At 37.7% G+C, this 12,524-nt stretch overlaps 1 pseudogene; it reads left to right on the top strand.

Annotated features, from left to right (window-relative positions):
* Positions 1-12,524, top strand: part of LOC149234713 (calreticulin-like) — a 56,037-nt pseudogene that overhangs the window by 40,162 nt on the left and 3,351 nt on the right.

Here is a 12,524-nt window from a genome sequence, read left to right as displayed (position 1 = left end):
TATCCAACCTGCATGGAAAGGCTTCTCCATACTTGATGTGGAAAGCGTTGACAGATTTATTCCAAAGCAAGAGCAACCAGAGGAAGTTGGGGCTCAAGGATAAACTCAAAAACATTAAAAGTGAGAATGGAGATAGTATGCCCAAGTATCTCACGAAGTTCACTCATTGTCGGGATGAGCTGGGAAGTGTGGGGGTGACTGTCAATGATGAGGACTTGGTGAGCTTGGCTCTCCTTGGTCTTCCAAAGAGTTGGCATTCCTATCAGGACTCTGTCAATGGTCGGGAGAAATTGCCAGGATGGGAGAGGATTTGGTCGGATCTTGTGCAAGAGGAGATCAGACGGAGCACCAGAGACAGTTCTTCATCCATGCATGATGAGGAGAACTGTGCCTTAGCGAGTAAGGTGAAGAAGGGGAAGGAGAAGGGTTCTCTTTCCAAATCCAGTTCTTCCAATGATGGGAAGAAGGTTGACAAGTCGAGGGTGAGATGCTTTCATTGTCATGAGTTGGGCCATTATGCTACTAATTGCCCAAAGAAGAAGTTCAAGAAGGGATCCAGGGAAGGATCTGAAGGTGAGGGAATTGCTTCACAGTTTGAGTTGGATTTGACACTCTTCGCATGCATGGTTTCATCCATGGTGGGAAGTGGTTGGTTTCTTGACAGTGGAGCTTCTTTCCACATGATCGGTGACAAAAGTTTGTTCAGTACTTTGGAGGAGAAAGATCTCCAGATACTCATAGCGATGGGTAATGATGATAAGTCTAGTGTCTCAGGTGTAGGCACAGTTATTTTTCAGAGGGAGCATGGAGCTCGCCTTACCTTGACCGATGTCAAGTATGTACCAGGACTGAAGAGAAACTTGGTGTTGATCGTGATGCTAGAAGACAGAGGCTATGATGTAGTCTTCAGTAAGGGAAAGGTTTTCCTTGGATGCATCATCACTAGACAGGTGAAGCAGATTGGTTCATGGGTCAAGAACCTGTATGCTCTTGAGGTTCAAGATGCATGCAAAGCCTTGAGTAGCGAGGCAACTGATGGAGACTTGGTGGTTGAGAGGGAGGGTATATAACCTCTCAACATGCAGAGCCAGAAGAAGTCTCAGACAATTGTGGAGGAGCCACGATTGGTGCAACAGCTTCAAGAGGTTGTGGAGCAGCCACAAAAACGGAAGCTGAGAGGAGATTGAGTAGAGACATCTACTCATGCAGAGACCTCCACTAGGGGGAAACTTCGAGCCAGATGGGCTGAGGGATCACATGCAGCCATACCTCCAGGTAGGAGGTGGGGCGATATAGAGTGATCGTCCCAAGGAGGAGGGGCAGGATCCTTGAGGTACCCAAACTCTTGGATGAGACCTTGCTACGGGAGCCCCGATGTGGAGTAGCAGGAACTGACTGATTGGGTAGAGACAGATGCAGATGGAGTAGTAGAGAGAGCGACAGTGTAGGGAATCCCAGGACAGTGCATAACTAACAGGCTGCAGCAATGCGAGAGGCACAAGTGTTTTCCACAGTGCTAGGTGGCACAGAGAGGTGTGCAATGGTGTGAGATGCATGGAGATGTTGCAGTAGCGCAGATGTTAGAGAGGGAGCACTTGTCAGCAGTAGGTAGAGCTTCAGCATCAGAGTATGTTCCTAGCTCAACAGAGTGGTCAGTTGGGAGTGTTTTTGTTCCAAGTGTTGTTGAAGCAAGTGAACCGGGCAAATGTGTTGCATGCAGAACATTCCAAAGTTGCAGGATAGGGGTTGCTGATAATCCATATCTTGTTGAGAGGGAGTATTGAAAATGCAACAAGATGATGGAGCTTAGTGGAAAGGAGTCGCCTTCACTAAGTGAGCCCGCAGGCTATTTTTGGCGCAAAGTCTATTTTTAGACATATGGATCATGGTCTATGAGTTGCAGTATGTTATTTATGGATGACTGGTCATGTTGGTAAAAATAGATGGACTTCTATTTTTAGACATATGGGTGGAGTCTATTTTTAGACTGCCAGGCTAAAAATAGAACATTCGAATATTATTAGCTCATAATAATATTTGGACTATAAACATTATCTTATCCTCTTGGAGCACTTCAGTTTGAGCTACAGATGTGGCTCATGTAGCTATTAGAAGGAAATACGCTTTTCTTATGGGTCAGTTGAGCTATTGCATGATGGACTTCAGTTAGAACTCAAGTGGTTGAATTTGGTGGAGTTGATTGAGGAGTTGATGGAGTTGTGTTCAGTTTGAATTAGTTGTATTTAGTTTAACTAAAGGATACACTAGTGATGAGTTGTGTGAATTAATTATTAATTCACTAATTATTAACTCATAAAGAAACTAAAGAATACATCAATTAATTCAGTGCATGGACAATGAAGTGGAGACAGGTGTTAGAGGTTGAGATTGCTATCAGTTGTGACTATAGTTGTGCATGAGATCTTGCACAATCAATGGGATTGAGATTGTTGATGAGTATTGCATAGTCAAACACAAGGGAAATACGAGTTTGGTTCAGCCATTCATCATTATTCTCATGCAGGATTGCGCAGTGGAGGCAGGCAAACAGTGGAGGAGATTTGAGGCATCAGATCTGAGCTAGTTTGTGTGTAACAGGTGGAGATAGTACTGAGTACTTGCGAGGAGTATTGTACTATGTATTCTTACATGTTCTCAGTCATTATAATATATAGATAGTGTGGGGTTTTCAGCTGTATTCTTTCCCCGGGTTACATATTGTGTTAATGTGTGCATGCGATTGATGTTTCATTGTTTTTGATGCTGCTAAATTGATGATCAACGTAGAGGAGGTTATGTATTATGCATGTATTCCGCAATAGTGTATAATCGGGATAATCTCTATGAATAAGTGTTTATTATTCAAAATTTCTACATTTTTCATCAGTCCTTTTGATGTAACATTTGCTTCCAAAAACTTTAAATTATTTTACAGTAGGAGTCTTACCATACCAAATTTCATGTGGAGTTTGAGTGTTGTTTACCCGAACATTTGCTTGGTTGAGAATAGTGACGGCGGCGAATGCAGCTTCACCCCAGAAGGTTGCAGGAGTTCCAGATTCATCTAGCATAGCTCGAGCCATTTGTTGAACAGTTTTGTTCATTCTTTATACCACTCCATTTTGCTGAGAAGTCCTTGCGGTGGAGAACTGCCTTTTTATTCCATGTTGTTCACAAAATTCAAAGAATTCATTCGAGGTAAATTCCCCTCCTCGATCAGATCTGAGGCATTTGATTTTGCGATCTGATTCATTTTCAACCAAAGCTTTGAAGGCTTTGAAATTTTCAAATGCTTCATCTTTATGCTTTAGAAGACCTATCCAACACATTCTGGAAAAATCATCATTGAACAAAACAAAATATTCTTCTCCATGAGGTGACTTTTTCCTTGATGGTCCACATAAATCAGTATGAACAAGTTCAAGAGGCTTACTAGCTGACCCTTCCCTTTTATTGAAGTGAGATCTGGTTTGCTTACCGAATTGACATGGTTTGCATATTGTATTTTTAGGAATGCTGATATCAAGAAGATCACGAACAACCTGGAATCTGATGCTTTTCTTATTTGAGAAAAGCTTAGATGTCCCAATCTTCTATGCCATCGCCAGTTTTTATCATTTTGGCTTAGATAGCACTGTTGTTATCCTCCCTTGAGTATGTATAAGTTGTTTGGAGTTCTTGTTCCTTTGATCACGGTTTCTCCTGTATCAAGCTCATGAACAACACATCTGTTTGATCGAAACACCACTTCATTTCCTTGATCACACATTTGACTGACACTCAATAGGTTATGCTTTAGACCGTCTACATACATAACATTCCCAGCTTTAACCTTTTCTTTCAAGAAAACAAAGCCTTTACCTTTATGACAGCAGGATTTCCGTTTCCAAATGAGACATTCTTTTCCTTTTCTAAGGCATTATATGAGTGAAGTTTTTCTTTGTCACCTGTCATGTGTTTTGAGCATCCACTGTCGATGTACCACTGGTTTTCTTGTCCTTCTGCATGCAAGGCTATACCACATCTTTCTGTGTGAGGTTCTTTCCTTTTCCATATCTTGGGATTTAATGAAGTTTGCTCCTTTTGAGATGTTTGCTGAAATTTTCTCCTGCATTTAGATTCTTCATGGCCAAAGTTGTTACAGATTGAGCATTCTATTTCATTTTCAAGAAGAGAAAAGTTATTATAGGAAATTTTCTTGATCCTTGTCACATTCCTTTGATTTTGTGCTTCTCTAGTCATGATGGTTTTGTAAGAAACACATTGAGCAGCTTTGTGTCCAAAATTATGACATGAGAAACATTGACCATTAAAGAAGTTCCTGCGATTATCGAATCTATTGACCTGGTGATTGTAGTTTCTATTGATATTCATCTTTGGAGAAAATTGAGTATGATTTACTTGAGGTTGTTTGTGACTTCTGTTCATCCTTGAAGCAAATTGAGCCTGATTTACCTGGTGATCTACTTTATGCCTTTGCTAATGATTGTCATACTGTTCACTATTCTTTGCTGCATCAAGATAGCTTTTAGTGGATGTTGATGGCTTCTGTGATTGAGATGCTTCTTCAGTATATCCAAGACCTATCTTTATTAGAGGAGAACGCTGCACTTTGATAGTTTCATTTAAGGTTTCTGATCCTTTAGCAAATCTAAGATTGAGAGTTGTTTTCTCAAGATCCTTTCTTAGACTTACAATTTCACATTCTAGTTTTTCATTGTGTTTCTCTTTTTCAACGAGTTGGTATGTCAATGTATCTATAATCATATTCTTTTCTTCTAAACAGATTTTGAGTTTAGATATTTCTTCATGAAGATCATCTTCTTCTAAAGCATCCCAAAAATTATCATTGTCATAAGCCATTAGAAGTCTATAGTCATTACTATTTTCATCTTCATCACTATTTGATAAACCATCACTATCTTCATGAGTATAGTAACTCTTTTTACTTACACTTTGTTTTCTATTCCATTTTGCAGATTCCTTCCCTTTATCATATTTATCTTTATGAGGACATTTGGTAGCATAATGACCGACTCTACCACAGGCAAAACATTTGAAGGGTAGTTTACCTCTAAATCTTCTGGAACCTCGTTGAAGCTTCTTGACAAAGTTTACTTCATCTTCTTCTTCTGAAATATGTCCTGATTCATTGAGTTCTTCCTTTCCTTTTGCTGAAGCTTTAAATGCAGCTTCTCTCATATCTGATGGGCCTCCTTTTCTCATCTCAAAGGCAGTTAAGATTTCGTGAAGCTGTGTCATAGTGATAGTCTGCAGATCCTATTTTTCTTCTATGGCAGATACTTTTGATTCAAATTTAGCAGATAAGGATCTTAAAACTTTCTCAACTAAGGTAACTTCCTTTATATCTTCACCCATATTCTTCATACAATTGACAACCTCATCTATACGTAAGAAGTAACTAGCTATACTTTCATCATTGTGCATCTTAAGAGTTTCATATTGAATTTTGAGAGTTTGAAGTTTAGCACGTTTTACCTGAGAGTCTCCTTCGTAGCTCAGAATGATTTTGTCCCATATTTCTTTGGCTGATTTGAGCTGCATAACTTTGAAAAACTCTGATTGTGACAGACTTCCCAATAATGTATTGACAACCTTGGCATTGGTTTCATATTCCTTTTTACTTGCTGTATCCGTAGGAATTGCTGATGGAAATGTATATCCTCCTTCCACGATTTCCCAGACATCTGTTCCAAGTGATTGTAGATAGGTTGTGGTTATTATCATCCAATAAACAAAGTTGGTCCCATCAAAGATTGGTGGTTTGATGGATCCCATGCTTTCTTGATTACTCATGATGATGGATCTTCCTTCAAGCAGTCAAGATTCTTCTGAAGGACTTGCTCTGATACCAATTATTGGAAATACTATTGATAGGGGGGGTGAATTAGTATTATCAGATAAATAATTTAATTTCCCAAACAGATTTGTATACGCTACTTCATCTAAGTGACCTAGCGTGTATACGCGTCTTTACTTAAAGTAACCAGCATATATGCAGAGAACTTTAGATTTACCCAATTTATCATGCATTGAACTTTAACCAGTATATCAGAGATTTATTAGACAGTGCAGTAAAAGAAAAATAAAGCATCACACATAAGCAACACACATGAACACCAAAATATAAGGTGGAAACCCAATGTGGGTGAAAACCACCTACTGCTGTTGTCTCTGTCTTCTTTTAATAATAAGAAAATCTGATTACAATCTTGTACTGGTGCAGACTTATACCAGTATGCAGTCTTCTACCTGCAGAAGGTTACAACCTTCTCTCGTTCTCCAGCTTCTACTGGAAGGGAGCTACAACCACCTAGCTCTTGTACTAGCCAATATGTTTACTAGTACATAGGTGCCAGCCTACAGAAAACTCCACTCTTCTACCAAGGACCATGTTTCATGAATTTTCAGACTGGATACTCCTGGAACACAACACCACAATCTGAAGGCCACATTTCATTCAATTTTCATACTGGACCCATAAACAACATCATAACTGCAATACAATCATCAAGTACATCTGCATCAACCAATCACTGAACCTGAAACTGATTATTCAGAACACTGTCACCAGAATACAGTCACCAGAACCTAAAGTAGAACCCAGAACTCTGCAACAGCAAACAGAAACAACTGAAACATATTTTATAAGGTATACGCTACTTCCATGTGTCAAACCTGCGTGTATACGCTCTTTTATCAAATCCAACCAGTGTACACATCTGTAAATATTAATTCATAATTTTTCAGCTATTCCAGACTTCAGTTATACCTAGATCATGATATTTACAGAATAACACATGCGTCAGTATTCAGATCTAGATTATGCATGATCAAACCATATAATGATAATTTAATCTAAGCCTTAAGATCCCGATCCATCATTAGATCTTATCCCTCATCAACCGCTAAGGTTCATCCTTGGTTCAAATCCAGCAAAGCACCATAAGCCAATAACCTGCATACTAGATCTCACACTTCATCAGATATTCGATACTTGCACACTTGGCCTAATGATATTCTCCTCCTTTTATAGTTTTAGGCCTTTCTCAATACCATGGACCAAAACCACTTAGGACCAATACCTTGGACCAAATACCTAGGGTCAATACCTTATACCAGATACCTTGGACCAATACCATGGATCAAAATACCATGGACCAAATACTTCGGACCAAAAACTTAGTTTTCCAAGGTATACACACTTTTCCTTCTGCGAAAGTGCATGTGTACGTATACGTTACTTGTGGTCATTGAACTTGCGTGTATACACAACTTGGTCAAGGTGAACTTGCGTATACCTCTCTTTCTTCATTATGTGTAGACTGATCTATAATTCTTTGCTATTAACCTGTTGTACTGTGATCTTTCATCTAAGTGAGTTACCATCAAGGACAATACCTGTATCATAATGCCAACATACTCGCGGTCCTTGAGCTTGAATTTCATTGACATAGTTGATGATTGTTGAGGTGACTCTTGTCTAATGCGTAGCGGCTCTATTGAGGTGACTCTCAAAAGGGCCACAAAAGTTGATGGCATTAAGTTCACCGCAGAAAACACTGCAAGGCATGAGTTCACTGCAGACAATGTTGCAAGGTATGACAATTTGTACAATTCATAAATTCATACGACGACGATGAGGATAGGGGAAGCTAGGGTGAATGCAGCAATTTTGGCACATTTCTCAATGAATTTCTTAACCTCGTCTTAGGTCCACATGTTATATTTTGGTTGGATGAAGGAGGACAAAAAGGGAGCTCTGGGATTGGTTGGACTGAACAATGTTTACCCAACCCAATCTTGGAGAGGAAACACCTTTGGTGTAAATATACATCTAAAGAAAAACATGACTGCGGTCCAAAGGAAAGGAGCCCAAGTCAACCATGGGAAAACATTATGGTATTAATTTACAACGATGAGAGTTAAAACATTGAAAAATTACTGAGCTTATGAACTAAGTAATTTCCATTTTTTTTTTACTAGTATGGTAGTAATTTTTTGTTTTGAAAGGGAGGTGTTACAAGACACTTGTTTATATCACATTAGGAGAGAGAAGAAAGTTATGTGTGTCTTGCATGTTATAGATTTGCATGCAACATCCTATTAAATGTTTCAACATGTTGTTTTGACACCCATAAAATGTAGATTTCTTATCATTCTCTTAGGAAGGGTATGATGTCTTACATCCTTATAAGTATAGAGATTTTCATTGGAATGTGGCCAGGGAAATGGAACAATCTTCTACTTTGTAGAAGCCATTTTGTTCCATATTTTACTTTGTAGAATTCCTTTTTCCCAAGTAAGTTGGACTCATTGGCATTTTAGAAGTTCCAAACTTTAACGATACCATATTTGACTAGTATTCTCTACAAATTATTGATGCCAACAATATCATTTATTGACCCCTAGACCTCTTCACCTAGTATTCTAGAAATGTACTAATTTATCAACCTCACCATCATTGAAAGTGAAATTTGACATCACTATTTTTTATCTTTTTTCAAGCAAATTTCACTAGATTCCAATGGAGGTGTCTATAAAAGGATTAAAAGGAACAAATATTCATGTTTGAAACACCCAATTATGTTCATAACATTAGTTTTCCAATGAAATTTGGTTCCATCTTTCTTCACATGGGTTCATATGATAGCGCAACAGATGGAAAAGGCTCATTCCAGTAAAGGGAATTGTATGGACTTAATCCATAATTTTTTTTTGAAATGTAAACAAGCATCCATAGGCTTGTTAGAGTCAATATGAATCTTTACTAGAAGTTGAGTAGTCTTCACATCACCAACCACATCCAATAGAAAGGTACCAACCCCTATAATACAAATTATGTCTCTAAATAAGGTGCAGCCAATAGCAATAATATCATCTTATGAATCTATTACAATGAGATTTGCAAAGTATGTTGCCATAAGTGAGTGAAAGAAACAATCCATATGGTTAAAAAAAGGAAGTATTTTTGAAGACCTCACATTAGGGAAGTTTTGAGGTCTAAAATGGGCCTCCGAAGGAAATTATAAAATAATAGTGGAAATAATAAAATAAGATTTGAATACATCATCAAATTTTAGAGGGAAAAAAGAAAAAACTATTTTTTCAACTCGTATTTTCAACTTATCTCCCTATTGGTTTACTCAAATTTCAAGTGGCAACACTCGTTGGACGCATAATTTGATTCCTCATCCAAGGAGTACCCATGTTTCATACTTTCGATGGACCCTACTAAAAAAATGAGAAATATATTAAAAACGTAATTGCAATCACATTTTTTCATATATTTCTCATTTTTCGTATAGCAGGGTCCATCAAAAGTATGCAACATGGGTAATCCTTGGATGAGGAATTAAATTTTGCATCCAGCAAGTACTTCTGCTAAAAAATTGAGTAAAACCTTAGGGAGATAAGTTTAAAATATGAGTTGAAAAAAGGTAGTTTTATTATTTTTACTTTTTTAGTCCAAAAATGGTGAATCATCCCCCATGGTTGACATCATCATCTTGAATCCTATTGGTTCTTATAAAGTTTATTTTGGTTGTACAGTTTTCTTAGAAGGCCCATTTTAGACCTAAAAAATCCCCTAATGAGAAACCCCCTTGAAGGAGACAATAAGGGTTTGAAAGCATATAATACAAGTTGATCTATGAACCCTAGTTCTACAACCCTTAGGAGAAATGCTACTAGTCAATAGTCTGACAAATCAATTAAATAACCTAGAAATTTTTCTTGCCAAGTAATCCTTTGGATCAAATATTAGAAGAAAGCCCCTCTAGAGGCGCTAAATAAGAGATCCAATTTATTCTCAATAAATTGATATGTGGAAACTGTAGATTAGGTTGTCTGAAGACTATTTAAGTAGTTTCCATTGCAACAACAATTTCTCCTGCAAGATTTGATTCAGGATTGTTAGTGTCAATCTTGTAGGATTTTCTTAATGGTGTTGTAATATCTTTTGGCCTCTGCCAAGAGTAATGATTTGAGTTACCATCACCAACCTAAGAAAAAATCTAGGACTGGAGATGCTTGAAAAAAAGAATAAACATTGGACCATTGAGAGATTTGACCAGAGAAGTAAATACATGACCCGACGGTTTAAGAAGGGGTTTATGATGTTTAACACAACATGCAGGTAGGGAAGGGCTATATCTCTCTTGCTTGAGAGTTGTAGCAACTACTATAGCAGGGCACACTACAATCAGGAAATAAATGGTAAGGATCGACCCAACTATATGGAAGGAAATAACCAAAAGTAGTTAAATGAAAGGGGTGTTAGAGCATACCCCCACCCATCAGAGGTAAAATGTAAGAGAAGCCTCAATCTGGCTCAGATTATGCCTATGATACTGCTAGTACTAGTGCCTTCAAAAGGAGAAATTTAATTAATTAAGAATGGTGAATTAGGTTGTTTTCAATAATTGGTAGCCGAGCCAAGGGCCAATGGATAGATGATGGGGCAGTGTGAGGTGCACCAATTGAGAAAAGGTATTTGTGATACAACTACTAAGTTATGAACTGTTGTAGCTAAAGTAAGACCCCTGCTACAAAGATACGAGAAAGTAGCTATGAAATCATGAAATTTAGGCAAATAGAACATATCTAACACAAAACCACACATAATTGCAAAATATAATGAAGAAGAAAATATAACCTTTGTTGTGTTTCTTATTACTAGCTCAGATGCTTCTCGTGCCAGTATGTTGCTTTGATTAAACCCAGGATAATATAAGCCCTAATTGCAAAAATACCAATTGGAAGCAACCTGCATATATAGGCACTATGAAAATTTGGCACGCCCCTGTGTCTGATGCTCCATAAAATAATTTGCATCTGGCTAGTTTGCTCCATTATTGCACTGTAAATGAACAAGTGGCTAGTTCGCTGGAGGAATGGTTGAGCGATAGCTTTCTACGATGAAGTCCTTATGTCCAAGCTAGCTGCTAGAGGAATGGAATAGTTGTACCTCGCAGGTGAACCCTTTGTCTTGGTGGATAGTTGTGCAGGCGAACAAGTGTCTTGCACACAAGCCACTTATGGCGTTCTCATACTAGCGTGGTCACTTTAGAAATATAGAATATTGTAGTTTTATTAAATATAATGATAATTTTGTAATGAAGTCTTATTTATAAAAAAATGTTATTAATTTTGAATTCAATTGACATTTCATTTCGTTAATGTGAACATGGGGTATTTTTATATAGAATTTTAGCACAAAGTATGAAAGTGACAGAGAAAGTAGAGACTATAAATAATGAAAGTGTTGGTATTTAATATAGGTGATGCTAATTAATTTTTTAATTAATTAATACATATAATAATAATGATAAAGTCTGAACGTAAGTATTACAATATTACAATTATAAATATAGCTATAGGTTGTTAAAGCTCCTCACTAATTGGAGAAAATAGCAAAATGTTAATTTTGAAAACATTATATAAGGGGCGGCAGGAGGGGGAGGGATTTTGATTAATTCTGAGGGAATAATAGAAGCCAGGTATGCTTGGGGCCTCGAAATTGGATCAAATAATCAGGCAGAAACATATGGGTTTCTTCAAGGATTAGTCATCACCAAAGCAAAAGAGGTCAACAATATTCTTATCTTGGGAGACTCCTTGCTCACTATTCAATTTCTCATTAAGGGGTCTAATCCCAAAGATTTTTTTTGGCTAGAATCCTTTCCAAAATTCGAGATATTTTGAACAACTTCTCCTCCAAGGAATACTTCCATATCCTCCGTGATAATAATAAAGAGGCAAACAACCTGGCAAATGAGGCAACCTCCCTTAGGGAGGAAGAATTAATGTTAAACAAGAGTGGCTGCAAAGCAGCAAGGCCCTGCCGCTCACTGAAGAGAAAACAAAAGCAATTGAAATAGAGGCAGCCCGATCTGGTGGGAATGAAAGGTACGCCACGCATTGCCAGATTCACTGTATTATGCCAGATTGACTAAGATTAAGTGGGTGAGATTTATGAATTTCAGAATGCGTTCTCCTTTACTGTTATGTTGACTGAGATTCCATTCGTGTATTATTTGTGAACAGTAGGTGAATTTTATGATTTTCTTTCCTCCGCAATTGAAATAGAGGCAGCCCGATCTGGTGGGAATGAAAGGTATGCCACGCATTGCCAGATTCACTGTATTATGCCAGATTGACTAAGATTAAGTGGGTGAGATTTATGAATTTCAGAATGCGTTCTCCTTTACTGCTATGTTGACTGAGATTCCATTCGTGTATTATTTGTGAATAGTAGGTGAATTTTATGATTTGCTTTCCTCCATTGTTGTGAAAATTATCCAATTGACGCTGGAGCAGGATCCAAAGTTCTGGAAGGTGTGGCATTAGGGATTTTGCAACAAAGTCTACCAAGAAATGGCCTGAAAATGGCAGCAGTCACGACACAAATTGCCCACGTATTCAGTCCCAATTTTCTACTGTATAGTCATTATATATCATTATGTCATTAGAAACAATCTTCAATTTCGCACGATCTTCTC

This window comes from Pinus tabuliformis, chromosome 8, assembly GCF_031772625.1.
Source record: "Pinus tabuliformis cultivar Carrire ecotype Pingquan chromosome 8, CPIR1, whole genome shotgun sequence".
NCBI classification, from domain to species: domain Eukaryota; kingdom Viridiplantae; phylum Streptophyta; class Pinopsida; order Pinales; family Pinaceae; genus Pinus; species Pinus tabuliformis.
This window is presented reverse-complemented; position numbering and strand designations above follow the sequence as displayed.